Below are 20785 nucleotides of genomic sequence, written 5' to 3'. Positions count from 1 at the left end.
ATAAAATAAATTCACAAACATTGAGTTCAGTCAAACAGATTTTACTGCAGGACTTCTCAGAGCTGTTAAGAGTAAAACAAAAACTGATTTTATATATTTTAATTTGTATATTTAAAATACATTTTTATAAAGGATAATCTAATAATAAATATCAAAAATATAATTATTAGCCGGGCATGGTGGCGGGCACCTGTAGTCCCAGCTACTTGGATGCTGAGGCAGGAGAATGGCGTGAACCCGGGAGGCGGAGCTTTCAGTGAGCCATGATCGTGCCACTGCACTCCAGCCTGGGTGACAGAGCGAGACTCTGTCTCAAAAAACAAAACAAAACCCATATATATGTGTATATATATGTATGTGTGTGTATATGTATATATAATTATTATTTGACAGCTACCCTTTCTTGACTATTTCCTAATGTGCCAGACATGTGCTATGTATTATGTCAGTAATTATCGTAGCTTTATTTCATCAGCATGATCATTATTCCCATTTTACAGACAAGGAGAATGAATCAACCCAAGAAAAGTTCATTTTCTAAGATCATACAGTAAATGGTGGAGCTGAGATTCAAAGCCAGGTGCTGTCTGACCCAAAGTCCCCACCCTTTACTAAGTATGGCAAGTCCCTAAGAAGGGCATATGATATTCAGCATTTCCAAGCTTATTCAGCCAGGGAACCTCTTCATCCAGGGCCCCACGGAGGGACTTTGGGAAACACTGCTCTAGTTTGCTCCCAGAAGATTCACCAAAAGTCACAAAAGTATTTTCAAGGCCTTGCTTCTTTTTCTTCCCCTTCTCAGCTGGGTCTGGGGGTCCTGAGTCCCCAGGGGCTGGTGTAGGCATGAGGAGGGGTTGCCAGGAGAGGTCGAGATTCTAGCAAGCAGCTCCCAAATTGTTCAGATCTAAATAGATGACTTCATGGGTCACATATGACCCATAGAGAGTTCCAATTTCTATTCTCAGTTCTAAATTGTTGCTTTAAGCTTATCTGCTGCGTGAGTGTTCAGCAGATGAAACAGAAAATGAATTCAGAATTCCTGAAGCCACTGTCTGCTTAGTAGAAGAAAGCAGGGGCCCTCTGAGGGCCGGGGCAGTGTGACCTAACAGGCCCACTGCCCAGACCCAGGCCTTATCTTTCCCACTTGGGCCCCTGCACCTCCACCCTGAGATCTCCAGACTCTCATGGCCACTTCCTCATTGCTGGCAGAGTGGTGTCTAAATAAACAACATTGAACCTGACACTCCCTTCCTCAGAATTCTTCACTTGTTCTCTGGTGCCCTGGCAAAAATCCAAAACACTTGGCCTGGTTTACAAGGTCTTTGGAGATTGGGGAGACTGTGTCATCATTTTCCCTTTCTCAAGAGAACACAAATGAACAAACATAGGCTGTGACACAAGTGATACCACACAAGGTCTAGGTGCCCTGTTCTTGAAGATAAATCAGCTCATAGAAGCAGCCAAATAGCACCTACAAAATCCCCTGCGCAAATATATTTTCTCTGGAGACCATAACACGGAACAGAGAAAAATGTTTTCCCCTTACTGAGTAAGCAAGCAAGTTGAGTTTAGATATCCTACTTCATCCTGCTTCCGATGAGACAACAGAGATAGGGACACGTGTCACCAAGGAACCCAGGGAGGTAATAAAAGGGTTCAGACATCTTTTGAGAGCAGTCCCAGAGTTGAGGGAGTCCCTTCCTAGTCCTCTAAGACCAATGACACATGGTTATTCAGGGGTCCTGGACTGCTTGAAGAGTGAGAAGTTCATCGTTGCCAGGATGCCAGAGGCAGATGTCTCAATGCTTCTTGGCATTGCATGGGTTAGCCCAGTGCATTTCAGTCTGTAAGGCAGGAGCTTGTTAAAATGTAGATTCTGATTCTGCAGGTCCAGGGTGGAGCCTGGGACTCTGCATTTCTTAAAGAAAGCTCCTGAGTCACATTGGTGCAGTGGGGGCCACTGCATGATGAGCAAGATCCCAGAGAATGAATGGGCAGTCAAAACCCTGCAACCCTGGCCAGGCACCATAGCTTATGCCCGTAATCCCAGCACTTTGGGAGGCCAAGGTAGGTGGATCACTTGAGGTCAGGAGTTTGAGACCAGCCTGGCCAACATGGTGAAACCCTGTCCCTACTAAAAATACAACATTAGCCAGTTGTGGTAGTGCACGCCTGTAGTCCTGGCTACTTGGGGGGCTGAGACACGAGAATTGCTTGAACCCGGGTGTGGGAGGTTACACTGAGCTGAGATCACGCCACTGCACTGCAGCCTGGGCAACAGAGTGAGACTCTGTCTCAGAAAAAAAAAAAAAAAAAAAAAAAAAACAAGAAAAAACCCTAAAACCCTGCAACTCCTTTTGGTCTTCTGGTGTCCCTTAAGCAGACTCATTTCGATGAAGAGATTCTAGGTTAGAAAAAGACAGGGAGGTAGGCAATCCCTAACTATGAAAGGTCCTCCAACAATATGACCCTGCCTATATCTCTAGTTTGTTCATCTCCCACAACCCTGCCCTTAACCTTCACTTCATGCTTGACTTTAACCTATCTCCTCACGGCCTCCTGCACACACCATCCTTTTTCAGACCACTGTACTCTTCTCAGCGATACCTCCTGCCTGAAAGCCCTTCTCGCCTTACTTAACTGAATTAAATCCTATTCCTCTTTGAAATGTTCCTGGCATACCTCCTCCTCCAGGGGACGTTCCCAGGGTCTTCGGGCTGAGATAAGTGCTCCCTGCCAACTTCTGTGTGCTCATAACCCTTGTGTTCATCTGACTATGATACTCACCTTGAATTCTGGCTCTGCCACTGACTGGCTGTGTGACTCTGAGATGTCCCTTCCCCTCTCTGTGCCTTGATCTCCTTATCTGTGGAATAGGATCATAGTGGGCTCCTCGCCTACACTGCCTGTTACGGGTCTGCCTTCCCCACCAGGCCGCAGGTTGAAAAGCACGGAGCATGCTTTGTCCCCATTTATCTTCCCACTGCCCAGTGTGGGGTGTGGCACACAGTAGGTGCACAAATAAATGTGTGGCAAGCTTATCCAAAGCTGGCGACATCTCCAAGGGAAGAGTTCAGCAGCCTCTTTCCATCTCTAAGAGAAATGACTTAATTGTATAAACAAAGCATGTTTGCAGTTTGCTTTTCTGCTTCCTTCTTTGTTCCTGAGTTTTAAAAAGGCATGAAATGACAATCATGTTACTACAGTCTGCAGGAGCTTGGCCTGGGCTAACTCATGAAAAGAAGCTCCAGTGTTCAACCCCTTGAACAGATCAAAACACTGAGACTCAGAGGGGTCATTCACCTGTCACACAGCTCGTTCGTGGTGGCAGAGCAGGGATTCCAACTCAGCTCTGGGCTGCTCCAAGCCACCCTTCTGTTGAGTTCTGGGGCCTGCAAAGCTGGAATCTGCATTCCTAGTGAGGGAGGCGGGCCTAACAAGGGTTGCACACTGTGGGGAGGAGGAGACAGTAAGAGTTGCGGGATGGGGTCCCAGAGGGCTGGGGCATGGAGAAAGGGCATGGGACCCTTTTCTAAGGATGAGGTGTCAAAAGCGGATCTAGTTATTGAAGGACACCTGGATGAGGAAGAGGAAGACCGGGTCCAAACCCCAAACAGTTCTTGTCTGCAAGACAGCAACTCACGTGAATACTGAATCACAAAAGTAGCCGGAAGGCTCATCAGCTTCGTCTTGATGGAGATGGGATGGGGAGCTTTATCAAAGGGAAATAGAATGTATTGCCTCTTGAAGAGTGCAGAGAGAAGAGCCAATGGACGAGGATTTCTAGAATGAGTCACATCCGGGCTTCAGCCTGCCCAAGCCTCATAGGGGGTGCTCCCTACCCCACACTCCCTGTAGGAACAAAGGCCCCAACCAGCCTTTGTCCCTTCCATTACTTTGTCTTCCCACCCCCACTCTGTGCTCTGAGCCCTCCCTGTTATAGTGAGCTGGATAAGGTGGGCTGGGGTGTGAGCGATGGAATGATGGCCCCTCCTCACTCCTCCAGGCCTCTCCTACTTCCCCCATCTCTTCGTTTCCATGACAGCAGCTGGCAATGAGGCGTCTACTTCAAACTGCTGGCAGGGATGCCATGCAGGAGCCTGAGACATAGGCCTGGGGGTGAGGGACGGGAGCTCCTATCCGTTAAGCACCCACATATGGGTTATGTCTGACGCTACATCCATCACCTCCCTTACTCCTCACCCCCACCAGGCGAGGAGCCCAGTATGATCCTATTCCACAGATGAGGAGACTGAGGCACAGAGAGAAGGGACGTGCTCAGAGTCACACAGACAATCAGTGGCAGAGCCATGATTCAAACTCAGATTCCTGCAGACCTCAAGCCCAGGCTTCTAATCACTACACCACCCTGCCCTATGGCTAGGGGTCAGTTGTTCAGGCCTGAGCTCAGCTCCTTCCTGCAGGCCTGTGGGTAAATCCCTGCATTCCTCCATGTTCTACAAAATGGGACTGGAAGTCCCATTGCTCTGCGGGGCTGTGGGGATTTAAATAAGTTGGAGAAAACCCCAGGCTCCTGGTTGGAGCTCAGTAAACGGGTCTCTCCCTTCATTTCCAACCAGAGAGAGCTCACTCCTGGGTTCCTGGATGGGGTATGGCTAGGGGGTGGCCCAAATCCATGGGGCACACCGCATATTAGAGGAGTTCTTTACATACAGCCTGCACCCCCAGTCCCAGAGTTCCTCACAAGCAGGAGCACCTCTCATCATTGTGTGTCCGCTTTGTGCCAGGAGTCCTGCTAGGGTCCTGCATGCTCACTGCCGCCCCAGGATGCAGACACAATGATTACGCTCATGTTATAGATGAGGCAACCCACTGTGGCACCGTGCGGCAGGAGTGCCTGCGTCCACCGGGGTGACTGGGGGCAAGTGCATCAGAGAGATGTCCCTTATGCTCAGTCATGCCTTTGAAACAGACCTGGAAGCTCTTGGTTTCTCACCGCCTCCACATTGTACCCTGGCCTAGGCCCCTGCCATCCTGGCTTGGACAGCACTGGCCTCCGGTAGGGTCCCCCGCTTCCTCTGTGCGTCCACACATCCCATTGTATCCTTGCAGGCTGAGAACCCTGAGGCTCTCAGTGTCTTCTGAATAAGAGCCAAGTCCTCCTAGTGGCCGACAATGCCCTCCATGTCTGGCCCTGTGACCTCTGACCCCATCTCCTGCACTCACCCTCACTCACTGCACCCAGCCCCTCTGGTCTCCTCACTCTTTCTGGAACATTCCAAACTCCTTCTAGCCGGGCCTTGCTGTCCCCTTTGCCCAGAATGCTTTCCCCTGAGATACGGGCATGCATGCTTCAATCCTCCCTTGACTCGAACGTCGCCCATCCCACCCTACATAGAAGGACCCCTCCCATTCTTCTACATGCTGTTTGCTCATCTTTACCACTGCATTTCTCCTCACACCTTGATTCCTCTCCTGCATGTCCCTCTGCTGAAATGGAAGCCCTAAGAAGGCAGGCTCTCCCTCCTTGTTCATCTTTGTATCTCAGCACCCAGAACAATCCCTGACACCTATTGGGTAGAGAAAATATTAACTGTTGATAAATACTTGTCAAGTGAATGGGCAAGGCCTGCTGGGCTCCAAGTCTCCCTCTGAGGAGAGCTGAGCACGTGATATCATGACCCCGTTACTGAGGACTGGACCGCCCATGAGCACCTGCCCAAACACAGTCATTCACAGGCTACTGACAGGCAGCCTATGGCAACATTTCCAGCGAAGTGCATACTGGCTGACTGAACTAAACAAATTCCCTCTTAGGAGGCTGAATGTGAAACATACAGGGAGGTAACAGCTGATTGGGCTCAGGGGCAGAAATCAAAAACCATGAGGCTGCACAAACCATGAACTACAGATGTCACAGGCCTGGAGAATCCGGGGACAGCAGATGTCACAGGCCTGGAGAATCCGGGGACAGCAGATGTCACGGGCCTGGAGAATCCGGAGACAGATGTCACAGGCCGGGAGAATCCAGGGGACAGCAGATGTCATGGGCCTGGAGAATGTGGGGACAGCAGATGTCACAGGCCGGGAGAATCCAGGGGACAGCAGATGTCAAGGGCCTGGAGAAGCCAGGGGACAGCAGATGTCATGGGCCTGGAGAAGCCAGGGGACAGCAGATGTCAAGGGCCTGGAGAAGCCAGGGGACAGCAGATGTTATGGGCCTGGAGAATCCAGGGACAGCAGATGTCACGGGCCTGGAGAAGCCAGGGGACAGCGGATGTCACGGGCCTGGAGAATCCAGGGACAGCGGATGTCATGGGCCAGGAGAATCCAGGGGACAGCAGATGTCATGGGCTGGGAGAATCCAAGGGACAGATGTCACGGGCCTGGATAATCCAAGGACAGCAGATGTCACGGGCCTGGAGAATCCAGGGGACAGCAGATGTCATGGGCCTGGAAAATTGGGAGACAGCAGATGTCACGGGCCTGGAAAATCGGAGGACAGCAGATGTCACTGGCCTGGAGAATCCAGGGACAGCAGACATCACGGGCGTGGAGAACCGGCGGACAGCAGACGTCACGGGCGTGGAGAACCGGCGGACAGCAGACATCACGGGCCGGGAGAAGCCAGGGGATAGCAGACGTCACGGGCCGGGAGAATCCAGGGGACAGCAGACGTCACGGGCCTGGAGAATCCAGGGGACAGCGGACGTCACGGGCCTGGAGAATCCAGGGGACAGCGGACGTCACCGGCCTGGAGAATCCAGGGGACAGCGGACGTCACCGGCCGGGAGAATCCAGGGGATGGCGGACGTCACGGGCCTGGAGAATCCAGGGGACGGCAGATGTCACGGGCCTGGAGAAGCCAGGGGGCAGCAGATGTCATAGTGTGGCAAATCCAGGGGACAGCAGATGTCGTGGGCCTGGAGAATCCAGGGGACAGCAGATGTCATGGGACTAGAGAATCCAAGGGACAGCAGATGTCACAGGCCTGGAGAATCCAGGGGGCAGCAGATATCACAGCCTGGACAATCCAGGTGACAGCAGATGTTGTGGGCCTGGAGAAGCCAGGGGACAGTAGATGTCATGGGCCTGGAGAATGCAGGGGACAGCAGATGTCACGGGCCTGGAGAAGCCAGGGGGCAGCAGATGTCACAGGCCTGGAGAATCCAGGGGACAGCAGATGTTGTGGGCCTGGAGAAGCCAGGGGACAGCAGATGTCATGGGCCTGGAGAATGCAGGGGACAGCAGATGTCACAGGCCTAGAGAAGCCAGGGGGCAGCAGATGTCACAGGCCTAGAGAATCCAGGGCATAGCAGATATCACAGGCCTAGAGAATCCAGGGGACAGCAGATGTCGCAGGCCTGGAGAAGCCAGAAATAGAATGTAGGCCTCACCAGGGCAGGAATGCTTGTCCCTTCTGTTCTGCAGGAATCCCATGTGCCTAGAGAAGCACCTCATACACCGGAGGTGCTCAATAGATGTTGTTGAATGAATGGTGGAGTGGAGAAGAGAGGAGAGTTATTTGGTATGTGCATGAACAGGGGAACTTGGGAAGAGCATTTCTCCCCTTCTTGTCTTTCTTTTTCAGTAGCTTCATGGGGTAAAAATTCACATATTTTAGCACTCACTCATGTTGTTACATATATTTTATCACAATTTAAAAATACCCCAGAATTCACTTGTTTTAAGTCTACAACTCAATGGTGCCATGGGGTTTGTGCGGGCTGAGAAGGTGGGAGCATATGTGAGCAGTGATGAGGATGCACAAGATGTGTCTGGGAAGGGCTGGTTGCCCAGTGTGGAGGGCCCAGGGTGCAGAGAGCCTATGGGTCCTGATTAGGGCCAAGATGCAGATCATCATAGTCCTGACCTCACAAGGTTGTTTAGGGGAGCAAAGGAAGCGACAAATATAAAGTTCTCAGCACAAAGCCCAACACACAGGAGACGCTCAATATACACCATTATTCCCTTTCTCCGTGTTAAGCGATGCCAAGAAAACTTGGGAGGGCAATATTACAAACTAATAAGCACAGAAGCCGAGATCAGCTCCAAATTGCAGTGTTTTCAAAGTAACATTTAGTGCACAGATAGACACACAGCTCTGTGTCTGGGATGAAAGGAAGTAAAACGCATTCATCAGAAAAATGCTTGATTCCGGAGAGAGGTTTCTCCTAGTGACCAATGCAGAGAAAGCCCTCTGTATTCAGAGCTGGCACAGTGAGGTCACCGTAACGATTCTTGGCACTGATGGGGCAACCCGGCCCAATGTCAGTTCCAAACCTTGAATGTTCAAATCCCTGAAACTTCCTCAAAATTTGTACTTCAATCTACAGAGCTAATCGTTCATTTGCTTTTTCTTCTCTTCTTGCATGTGCATAAAAAACCCCTAAATCTCCGGGTATGAGGGAGCACTCAATATCAGAAACTCAAGGATTAGTTTTGGGACTCATTCCTGTTATCCAGCCTGGAACTCAGGAAAAAGGATATATGCCAGGTACCTAGAAATAGGCACTTTTGACATTTACAGGTGGAGGGAATTAACGGATGATTGCAATGTGAGATAACAAGCAGAGAATGAGGAGGATTACAAAATGCTGGGCTATTGCCCCAAATGTTTCAGGCAGCTAGCATCATACCTTGATGGGCTTTGTGGCACAGTGTAAAGGAGTCAAGGATCTCCATTTCAACTTTGCTACTTATAAGCTGTGTGACTTTAGGCGAGTCACTTAGCCTCTCTGAGACTCTTAGCACTGTGCTTTCTCATATGAGAATGTCACATCCTGCTTTGTTGTTACTGGCCTAGCAGCTGTCTTCTTCACTTCTGTCACCTGTAAGGGCAGCAGCTGTCTGTCCCAGCATCCCCACCGCACGGCACATGATCACCATGAACAGACTCCAACTCCTGTTTTACTTTCCTGCACCTTGCTGTTGGGACCCTTCCCTGTTGGGTGTGGCAAGCAGTTCAAGTTCATTCAGTTCAGCACCAAGAAATTCAGTGAGAACTTGTTCTTCGGCGGGTCACTGCTCAAAAGGCCTGCGTCTGCATCCGACCCGGGAGTGAACTGCACTGCTGTTTCTGTTTCCAGCTGATTCAAGGACTCAGTAAAGGAAGTAGGGTTGACAGAATGGGTTCCATTGAATTGGAGAAGCTATAAATTTTCTATTCCCGCAAGAACTGGAGTAACTTCTATTAATATCCAGTTATCACAATGCTCAACACCATCTACATCTGTAGCCCTACGTGGCAGAGAAAAAGTAGGCATGCAAGAGGAAATAGTTTATCTTTGTGTACAAGATTTTTAAAAAAACAAAACAAAACAAAAAAAACACCATCAATTTCCATCTCTCGAGGAGTTTCCAGCCTGGTGGTAGATACAGGTAAACCAGGTATTTATTTTACATCCTGATGAGTGCACGGTGTCATGGAAGCATCTAACCCAGCCTGGGGGATAAGGATTTAAATGAAAGAAGCAACACTGTCCCTCAATCCATCCCTTCCTTCTTCATGCCCACCCTATCACATCTCCTTTCCCTGCTTTACACAGAACATTCCTTTGGCCCCTGCCCACCTTGAGCATCTTAATTACTTCCTGTTAACCTCTCTGTCACTCTCTAAGGCATGGCCAGCCCCGGCTGTGTGCTCCTTCTGGAGCATCCCTTTCTACCTGTGTGCCTTGGCTCAGGCCATCCCCTATACCTGGCTGTCTTCCCTCCACGTCTTTACCCATTGATCCCTCATGTTTCAAAGTCCTGCTCATTCATTCATTCATTCATTCAACAAGTATCTCCAGAGGGTGCACTATGTTCCTCACACATCGATGGATACCAAGGATATGGAGGGAAATCAGTTACAGCCTATGTCCTCAAACTGCTCACAGCCACGGGGGGACCGATGGTGACAATAAGGACATGTATGGAAGATGTGAGTCTGGGGATGCTGTAAGGCCAGAGAAGGATCCTAATTCAGCCTTAGGGGTGGGGGGTGTTCAGGGAAGACTTCCTGGAAGAGAATACCTCTGAGTCCTGAAGAATGAGGTGAAAAGAGAAAGAGGTATATATCAATACATGAGAACACATATAATCATAGGCATCAATGTGACCTATGATTATATGTGTTCACATGTACTTATATGCTAATGTAATAACTAGTGTTTATTGGATGCTGCTAGGAGCAGCACTGGACTAGCACATTTGATATATTAACTTTATAGGGGTGAGGACTATTATCATTCCCATTTCACAGATGAGGAAGTTGAGGCACAGAGAAATTCAGAACTTGCTCCTGGTCATACAGTGACTAAGTGGTAGAGCTTGGGTTCAGTCTCATTGTAGCCTCCAAGCTCGTGTTTTGACCACTGTGCTCTGCCTTCTGAGACTGGCCAGGTCATTCTGCCACTTGCTCTTGTCCAATGCATTTATCACGGTCATCTTTCCAGATGGTACAATTCAGCTTTCCTTCTACTTAATGGCTGCAGAGGATGTCACTGGATTTTGAGCAGGAAAGTGAAACAGTCAGATCTGTCCCTGGGAAAGGGACCTCTGGGGATAGGAGGGGGCTGCCTGGAGATAGAGAAGCCTGTGTTGGGGGTGCAGAAGGAGGAGGAGGCCTACGTTGAGGCTGGGATGGGGAGATGCACAGTGGGGAGGAGCTTGGGAAACACGGCGGTGCAGCGGGATGCAGCAGTGACCACCTCTAAGGTGATCAGAAGGGCAAGAAGGCAGTGGGGGAGGCTGTCTCAGGATCTCCTTCCCAACTAGACCTCTTCCAGGTCTGCACGTTTTAATTCCCCCTAAGCATGCTCCAGCTAGCACTTCCAATTAAGAGCAAGTGAGCAGCAGCTTCAGCTCCACTAAGATGTGCAGATGTGGTGGTGCCTGTGGAATTCTTAATTCTTTGAATAATCTTTGCCTAGGAGGGTCACATCTATTTTACAAAAAACAAAACAAAACAAAACCCAAGAATAACCACAAATTACCCAAGACACTGCTTTAACTCTGCCTCCTGATAACAGCCCATCCAGCCTCACCACACACAGCCACCTGTCCAGTCCTACACATGGACTCCACACCCATCTCAATCTATCTGTTTCTCTCCTTGGCCACTGCCAGTCCAAGTGGCTCTCCTCTCCCATCTGGATGACGGCAGTAGCCTCGTTCCTGGTCTCCCCAGTCACACTCTAGCATAAGTTACTCCCTGGCTCTAGCCTCAGTTGTCTCATCTATAAAACGGGCACATGAATGTGCATCTCGTAGAGCTGTTGAGGACTGGGTGACATCACAGATGGAAAGCCCTGGAGTGCTTTCTCAACAGATAGTAGTTCATCAGTCATCAGGACAGGAGGGTCAGAAAGGTCAGGGACTCTATTTCTCCCATACCCTGCTGGTCCAGATAATAGCAGGTGCTAGGGACCTCTGGATCACCCCAACACCCTTGCCCGCACTCGCCCACCAAGGAGAGGAAAATGCTTCTTGCCCATTCCTCATATATCCTGCCACTCGATGGGAGCATCATCACCTTATAACCCAGGTTTCTCTCCAGCTCCTCATTGGCTCCTCCCCTGGTTCCCTGCATGGTGACCATATCTATGAATGAATCTGAGAGATGAAATAGGTTAAGTATAACTCAGCCCCTTCTTTTGGGAGCCAGTGTGCCTGCAGGGAGCATGCGTCCTTTCCACTCTCTCCCAGGAAGGACAGGGAGGGGCCACCTCCTGCAGAGCCCAGCACTGCCTGTACCTGAGTGGGCAACTCAGCCCATCCTGGCCTTCAGCGTTTACAAGCCCACACACTCCACTGTCACTCTGATTAGTAATAACCATGACATTTTGTTCTCCGGCTGCCTGGTCTTGCCTTTTGTCTTCATTCTCTATTGGTACAGAGCTCAGGCTGGGCAGAGGAGTGCTATTTATCAGCCCTTCCCACCGCCACCTACAGGAGAGACCAGTGGGAGAAAACTCCATCTTGAGTTCCTGACTTGTTAATGGAGGTTTTCAAGGCTTGGTGAAACCCAGTGCTGTGAGAATCAATCAATAAACAACTGAAAAATATTTACTGAGCTCCTGATACAACAGGGAAAATAACTTATCCTTGCCCAGTGTTTCTTACCACTTTCAAGATGCCTGGAAAGCCGTTCCATACAAAGGTCTGTGAGTGCCATGAAGTGCCAGGCGCTGTGTTATGAATGCAGACCCTACCAGAGGCCCATGTTAGGCTCATCAGGGTGGCCCCACCACTCAAGCAGCCAGACGCCAAGGACAGAGGAAAGAAAACCAGGCTTCCAATATGAGCCTGGGATCAACAATCACCTCCACAGACTCTCCAGACCACAGGTGTGGGCTGGTGGTGGAATTGTGCCTCACCTGGGCCAAGGGCAAGGGGCAGCAGGATGTACTTATTTAATGATGATTAGTGATTCTCTCCAGGAACAAAGAAAAGCTAGCAAGCAAATAAAAGGAACACTCTTGAAATAGCAAACCAAGTGAAAATTGCCTGGAAAAGTTTGAAAGAAATGGAAAAAGAAGGGAAGCAGATGCCTTTGTTAGCTATTAAAATACAACTTATACAAACAATCATCAAACCAGCATGGCACAGATCCCCAGTCCTCCTCCTGTGCTCTGTGCTCATGAACCACATCAAAGGCTCTCTTGCTGTCTACCCACTTCTGATTGGGTTTGGCCACAGGTAGGGCAGGAGGAGAATGACATTGAGTGCTTATTCCCTTCTCTTGCCCCTCCAAACTTGGAGGCAGAAACAACTCTCCTCTTCACATCGATACCCTAGGGTACTGCACTATCCCATGTTAGTTCCCCAGACCACAAAGTCTATACAAGGTAACAGGCTCTTTATCAAAACCTTTCTCAATTACCCAGTTGGGATGTGCCCTCTGTTTTTTGCCATGGCCCTGTCTGATAGTCAACTATTAGAATCAGCTGACGGTTCAACAGTTCAGAACAGACAGCTCAGAAAGAGATCTGCTGTCAATGACTGGGTTTCCAGGTTACATGCCCTGAGGCCCAAGATACAGAATTGTGCAAATGGTGTTCCCTGGAGTTGAGTGTGATTTGGTGGCTCTGCCTCCAAAGATATATTGTAATTTAGTGCTGCTGCAGGTGACGTAGGAAAGAAAGGTGGGAAGGAAAGGAAGAAAGATTTAATAAACAGGGAGGGAAACAGGATGAGGACCATTGGTTAAGTATGTGAGAAGGAAAATTAATTTAGACTTTTATCTTTCTTCAAAACCCAAATAGGTTAGAGAGCGATAATTTAGTCTAAAATATGAAACCATTAAACTGATGACAATGAGAAACCTTGTTTTCCTATCTGAATAATAGGAATAATATAACTACCTCATAGCATTGTTATGGGAGTTAAGAGAGATGATCCAAGTTAGGACAGTGCCTGGCACTTTATTAAAAAGACAACTGAGGCAAGATTCCAGCTGAGAAACTTGCTCAAATCTAGTTATCCTGGGGGTGGGGAAAAGATGAATTGGCAGAAAGGGGCATAGTCCTTAGGTCCTAATATGGAGATTCCACAAAAACTGAAAACGTGACAGAGAAGGAGAGCCTGACCTAAAAACTGGCACAGGAATGGTCAATGGAATCTGATTGTCCCTCAATCTGTGGCCACCAGGGAATAACAATATACAGGTATATTGTCTGCAGTGGCTGCAATTTTAGAAGCAGATGGAGACTTCAGCAGATATTAAGGTTTCACCCTAGGCTGAGTCCCTCTCAGCTGGATGTCTGGTTAGAAGAACTCTCATCCAGAGGCCAAGGCTGGGCTCTCCCCATGGCACTCAGGACAGAGGTTCGCAGTCTCTGTTTACTTCCACCAGAGGCAAGCTAAGACTCAGATTGGTGGCAGTTCCTCCTTCAAAACTAGCTTTTCTCCCTACCCTCCACGTTAGCATCAATCCACTGGGGGCCTCACTGGGGAGTTTCATTGAATCCTCAAGGAATAACAACACCCATCTTGTGCAATCTCTTCCAGAGAACAGAAAAGTGGGAATCTTGCCCACATAATTTTGTGAGGCCAACATAACCTTGATACCAAAGCCTGAAAAGTAAGCATGAGAAATGAAATCACCGGTGAATATCACTCAAGAACTCATGATTTTAAAATACTAAACAAAAGGGTTTGTAAATAAAAGCTGGCAATAAAGATGCTACAGCATGACTCAAATTGGGTTTATTCCAGAAATGCAAAAGTCGATGTCATGCATCATGTTAACAGATTGAAAAAGAAAAATCACGTGACCATCTGGGCAGATGCAGAACAAGCATCTGTTAAAACTCTATTTCCATTTATAACTAAAAATAAAAGAAACACTCAGCAAACTGGGAATAGAAAGGAACTTCTTTAATCTGATAGAGAGTATCTACCAAAAACCTAGAGTAAACATGATACCTCATTATCAAATGTGGACGGCTCTTCCATAAGAGTTGCAAAAGGCAAGATGTCCACTGTCTTTTTGTTTTGTTTTTTGAGATGGAGTCTCACTCTGTCACCCAGGCTGGAGAGCAGTGGTGCAATCTCGGTTCACTGCAATCTCTGCCTCCCAGGTTCAAGTGATTCTCCTGCCTCAGCCTCCCGAGTAGCTGGGACTACAAGCATACACCACCATGGCTGGCTAATTTTTGTATTTTTAGTGGAGATGGGGTTTTGCTATATTGGCCAGGCCAGTCTCAAACTCCCGACCTCAGGTGATCCACCCACCTCGGCCTCTCAAAGTATTGGGATTACAGGTGTGAGTCACGGCGCCTGGCCATTTCTTCAATTCATTATTGTACTAAGGTCTTAGAAAGACAGTAAAGCAAGAATAAAAAGGAAAGAATAAAAGGATTAGAAAGGAAGAAACAAAACTGTTATTTGTACCTCTTACGATTGTATATGTTTTCAAAAGAATCTACAAATACATTTTTTTAATTAGTAAGTGAGTTTAACAAGATTTCTGGATACAAAATCAATATGCAAAAGGCAAGCATATTTCTCCAATAAGTAACCAACTAATTTATCTATCAAAAATGTATAACAGCATCCAAATTATCAAATAATAGAAATATATATATAACAAAATATATAAAAGACACCAAAGGAAAATTAGGAAACCATGCCATGAGATGTTAAAGATGTTAAAAATATCCTAAATAAGTAGAGAGATACCATGTTCATGGAAGACTAAATACTACACCTTCCACCCTCTAGAGGGCAATGGAAAGCTCAGTGTAACAGCTGGTATTTAGAAATCGGAGCAACCTGGATTTATATTCCAATTTCTGCTGCTTCTAAACTCTGTAATTTATTTCACCAACCCCTCTGAACCTGTTTCTTCTCTTATAAAACATGGATAATAATTTCTGCCTACTTGTTAGAAGTCAACCAATAAGAAAGCTCTTTGCAGAGTGCTGTATAAATACAGGACATTCTTACAACTAGTATTTTTGTCTCTTGTTGGTCCAAGGGTAGGAAAAAAGTTAAATGTCCCAGACTAAGCCAACTTGCTTGCTTATGCCCATCTATTTATCATCAGGGGCACTGCTGACTGTTTATTCTGTTCTTAACATTTCTTCATTCAGTCCTCACAGCAACCTGTAAGGTGGGTGCTATATTAGCCCCATTTTACAAATGAGAAAGCTGAGGCCCAATTAAGCAATTAAGCAATTTGTCATTCACATATTCATTCATTCCGTAGATGTTCACGAATACTTTCTACATGCTAGGAGCTGTGAATGTCCTTGTGAATAAGACAAATGTGCTCCCTGCTCTATTGGAGCTGACAATACGGTTGGAAAGACAGCCAGAAATCACACCTCGGCGAATACACTGGCAGAACTAAGATTCAAACTCAGGTCTGTTGGACATTGGAGTCTGTGCTTTTAAGTACTCCCTGGGGGCAGCTTTCTCAACCTCTTCTGCTCATTCCTCTGTTGGGATGTGATAGCTTCTAACATGCATTCTGCTGGCAACAGCAAGTTTCAATGGCCCTTGCCATCCAAGCTGCTGCACAAATTGAGAGCTGTCAGCTTCGATCCTGGCCCATGTGATCCCCCTGCATTATCACTGAAGAATTACAGCAGGGAGGATGAATGCATAAAAGAGGCAAGGCATCCTGGCCCCCCCTCCGACAGCATCAGCAGCATTGTTCCCGAAGAGTATGTGTCTGAGTCCTCTACAACCATTAATGACAGAAGTGAGTCACTTATAAATGAGATATGGGAGCTTTATTATAATTACATCCCGAGATTCAGAAACGCTCAGCATCACTGTTAAAGGGAGGGCAGCAGGTGACTGGGGCTTGAATTATCCTCTGCCAGGTACATCTTTCAGATAAAACATCTTGGATCAGGAGCAATTATAGGTAATTCCCAGCCTGAATGCTAATGAGAATTACTTACAATTTCATGTAATTCTTTGCCATTTATACCATCTGCTTTTTTCCTTCTTTTCTCCACATTTCCATCCTGACATTGATCCTGAGAAACAGATACTGGCAAATAGAACTAACGGCCATTTCGCAGATAAGGAAGCTGATGCCCAAGGTCTCTCGGTTCTGAGGGCAAGAGCTGGGGTTCCAACCCTAAGCGTTCTGTCCCTCTAGAAAACATGCGATTGAAAACTGTCCCAAATCCATGCTCCTCAGAAGAAAGCCAGAGCACAAACTTCAAGCTGCACTGTGTAGCAGCAATATCATCCACACTAGCGACACTCGTGGCAATGGCCAGTGTCTGCTGAGTGCCTAGCAGAGTGTCAGAAGTTTATACAGGTCCACACTGAGACTTCAAGTTTCAGGCTATTTAAAGCTTGAGACTGCAGTAAGACTTTGGGGGCACACACTATATCTAACCAGACTTACTCTCACTTTACAGATGAGAATGCAAGAGGCCTGCAGAGGCTGGGCAATTTGCAGGTGGCAGAGCCAGGATACAGAGCTGGGATTGTTTGACCTTAATAGCAACAACAATAACAATGGACTCTTAACACTTTTAGGTATTACACCGCACCACTGAAGTGCTTTATTCACATGAACACACCTAATTCTCTTACCAACCCAGTGAGGAAGGTGTCAGGAATACCTCCATTCTAAAAATGGGGGAACCAAGGAACGGAGACACATAGCAACTTGACCAAGGCCACAAAACTCATAAGCAACAGTGCTGGGATTTGAACCCAGGCAGGTGAGCTCCAGAATCCCACACTCTTGATGTCTTTGCTATGTGTTTTCTCTGCTAAGGAAAAGCCAGGCACTCCTTCATTGTGAAGAGGAAAGTGCCAACACAGAATTCTGAGAGAGTCGAAGAGGAGGAGGCTCACATATAAGTCCCTCCTCCCTTGGACACTCAGCTGAGGACTAGGAAGGACCACTCCCAGCCCTGCATTGGCCAAACCACTCTGGGGTGCAGGGTCTCTTGGCAGGCAGCTCCGGCCTCCACCCAGCTCTGAAATCATGGACAGGCAGCGCCTGCCCGTCTCCTGCCTCCACGGGATTCTCTTTCACATTTGAAAACAAAAACAATGCCAGGCATCCCCTGCCCTTCTCCATAGATTCTCCCCACACCAGGAGAAATGCCTGAATCACACTCAGGGATTTACATGGGGTTGTCCGGGATTCCTGTGAACAGCGGACCTGCTGCCTGGCTTTCTTCTATTCATCTCTGCTGCTGCCAGACACAAGCACGGAAGGACCTAAGGTCCTATCTGCCACCTGAGTTTCATTCAAAATCTAGAGGGAGTCAGGCAAGATGGGTGTTCAAACCCCAACTCTGCCAGGGACCAGCTGGGCAATCTCAAGCAAGTTAACCTCTCTGAGCCTCAGTAGACTATCTGTTCAATAACAGTACTTACCTTGCAAGAATGCTGTGAGTATTAAGTGGGATAATGCATAATGATGCTCTCATGTGTCCACCCTCCCTCTCTCCCAGTCTCTGCTGGTTTTCTGGCTGCCTCCAAGACTCTTCCCATAAGACCCTCAATCCCCCTCTCCTTCATGCTCCAGGGACACACTCTGTCTGTGCTCCTGTCACAGGTTTCTGGCCCCTCAGTCATAAAATGAGTTATTCAGGCACCTTCCAGCCTGTGAACCTTGCTCACCAAGACTCCCAGCCAGCCTTGTTCGGTCTGCTCCAGGCTGAGGCGGGAGCCCTCTGCCGGAGGACAGCCACTCTGCCTGGAACATCTCTGCACTACCAGCTCCAGGCAAGCGGACACTTCAGAGGGATCAGGGAATTAGGAGGGAAGAGGTGGGATCTTCATGGAGGACTGGGGGCTGGGGGGTGGGGTAACAGAGAGGGAGACGTGACTTCCTTGAGGAGCTGCCGTACTCCAGCTCCTGCTCCTGACTTCCTGGGCTCCTTCCAGAAAAACTGAGAGCAACTTCTAGACTCTGATCTCTGAAAGAGCAGCCCCGATGCTCTTCTGTCACCAGAATCCACTCCCTGGCCATAACATCCACTCATTTTCCCAAAGCATCCTCCTCTGTCGGTACAACGAGGAGGAGGTGATCCACCCCTTGCTCCACACCCCCAGCTGCAGCCAAACTGCAGGAGAAGGGCGGGTGGTGGTCCGCACACTTCCTACCCCCGACTCCAGGTGACGCTGAGCCTGGGGCTTACCTCATGAAGTCTAGTGATTTGACTGAGGATGACTCCGAGCAAAACCGTGACTCTCTCCCCAAAACCGTGACTCTCTCCCCTTAACTAGCTGGTGCTCCTGGGCACAACTTTTCCTCCCCGAGCCTCAGTTTTCTCCTCTGTAAATGAGTATAACAATATTGCAACAGATAATGGATGCCCAAAGCCTGGCACAGAGAACGCACTCAACCGATGGGCTGGCACTACGGTTAGCAGCAAATTCAGACCCTGGGGAGGCTCAAAGAAAACGAGACTCCCCCTCTGCGCGCCGGAGCCCAAAGACAGACGCTCAGGGCGCGCACCCTGCCCAAGCCCGGGGAAGCTAAAGGTGTCTGCGCGTCGAGTGCTGGGGCCAAAGTGTGGCGAGGGGAGCGATGCCCCCGAGCGAGCCGCGCTCCTCCACCCTCCCCAGGCCATCCGCGTCGCTAGGGTACCCAAGCGCGCCCATCTCAAGCCGCCGGCTCCGGGGGTCCCGGCCGCCCTGCAGGGCTGCCCGGATCCCAGTCTGGTCAGCGCGGAGCCTCGCCCAGCTGCTGCGGCCCCGCTCTCGCCCAAGCCCGCGCCCCGCTGCGACTCACCGGCGCCGGCTCCGGGGAAAGTTTGGTGGCGCGGTAGCAGCGGCGGCCAGGCTGCTGGGTGTGCCGCGGGGGCGGCGGCGGGGGCGCCGGGGAGCGCTCTGGGAGGCGGGGCGCGGGAGGAGGAGCCGCGCCGAGGGGGCCACCTGCGAGCAGCGGAGAAGGCGGGGACCGGGGCCCTGCGGGCCTGCAGCGCCCCAGCACCCGGCTCCACGCGCCCAGGGCCGCCCCCGCGGAGGGAGGGGGCACTAGGGGCGCGCCTCTCGCTCGGACTCCCTTTCCCAGCTCGCGCCCCAGGTTTAGAGCTGCTACCGCTGGGTACCCTGGCTCGGGCTCTGCGCGGTGGACGGCTCCTTGGGTTTGGAAAGAGAGGTGGCAGAAGGGTCAGAACCTTGGTGAGACAACTCCACCCCCACCCACGCACCTGCGGGCACACAAAACGACAGACAGAGATAAATCAAGACAAAGACGCAGAGATGGAAATAGAGATGAAACGATGTTTGGCAGAGTCAATCACAGATAGATTGAAAAAGACAAATAGTGATACCTGTGCCCCTCATTACTGCTAGGGGCGCCAAAATCGAAAAAGGCGAAGTCAGACAGAGGTGGAACAAGATTGACAGATAGGGACCCTACCCCTAGAGGTTTCATGGGGAACTAAAGAGACCCCCAGGGTCTACAACCTCACACCTCTCTTCTGTTTCTCCCTAGCCCATCCTGATGAACGAGCCCACATTTCAAAATGGGATGTGTTTTAATTAGCATCCTGTGTCACCCCAGCAGCGACGTGAGGGGAGGAGTAGGGTGGGGGTGAGGCCCCTCCGCAGGTCCGCGGGAACCTGGGAGCTTGAGGATTCTTCCTGGCTGCCTTCATTTCCAGAGCTGGGAGAGAGAGAGATCGAGTTTTTTTCTACCTCCTCGGCGCCGGGAAAACTCTTATTTGAACCTCTGAACAGTTATGGCTTCAGATTTTACCCTAGCACTTTCGATGGGACCACCCAAGCTTACAGGGAGAGAAGGGTGTTTGAGAAGATGGGACATGGTGGGTTGGGGTGTGGGGGTGGGGGTCAGAGGGGTATATTAGCCTCCTTCCAGTAGGAGCGGTCCCACCAGCCCTGGTTGTGGACCACACAGAGCTGGGTCTGAGGCCCTGCTTCACAAGCCATATATGGTAGGTCCATGGTCCTTTTGCGTGGCCTCAGGGCCCATGTTGGTAACAGGGAGGTTCATAAAGACAGGTGCCATTGTGCCAGATGCTCTTCTAAGAGCTACAGGTGCTTACTCATTTAATCCTCACAACAACAATAGGTCCTAGTAGGTAGGAACTATTATTACCCCTATTTTACAGATGAGGAAATGAAGGCACAGAGAGATTGAGTAACTTGCACAAGGTCACATGTAGGAGAACCGAGCATCCACCCTAGGCAGCCTAGCCCCAAGGTCCAAGGTCCTGTTATATTATAACTTCATCTCTGTGGGGCTGTTGGAAAGTTTCACGATGCCGTTTCTATAAAGGGCTTAGTGCTCCATAAATGGTAGCTCAGAGATCACTGATCCCATCTTCAAGGTGGGGATTAAAGGACCTTGTGATGCCCAGTGATATATGAGACTTTGGCT

At 49.3% G+C, this 20785-nt stretch overlaps 1 protein-coding gene across 2 annotated transcripts in view; it reads right to left on the bottom strand.

The window, feature by feature from the left end:
• HRH1 (histamine receptor H1) overlaps positions 1 to 19236 on the bottom strand; it is a 114600-nt gene extending 95364 nt beyond the window's left edge. The window contains exons 1-2 of one of the 2 annotated variants that reach the window (XM_050781484.1): positions 19172 to 19189; positions 5861 to 6080 (exon numbers count right to left, since the gene is read on the bottom strand). The gene's annotated coding sequence lies outside the window, so the exon portion shown is untranslated. Of the gene's footprint in view, positions 1 to 5860; positions 6081 to 19171 lie in introns of both variants that reach the window. The other variant, XM_050781486.1, reaches the window with a different exon arrangement.
• Positions 19237 to 20785: the final 1549 nt, after the last annotated feature.

The sequence above is a fragment of the Macaca thibetana genome, chromosome 2 (genome assembly GCF_024542745.1).
Source record: "Macaca thibetana thibetana isolate TM-01 chromosome 2, ASM2454274v1, whole genome shotgun sequence".
NCBI classification, from domain to species: Eukaryota; Metazoa; Chordata; class Mammalia; order Primates; family Cercopithecidae; genus Macaca; species Macaca thibetana.
This window is presented reverse-complemented; position numbering and strand designations above follow the sequence as displayed.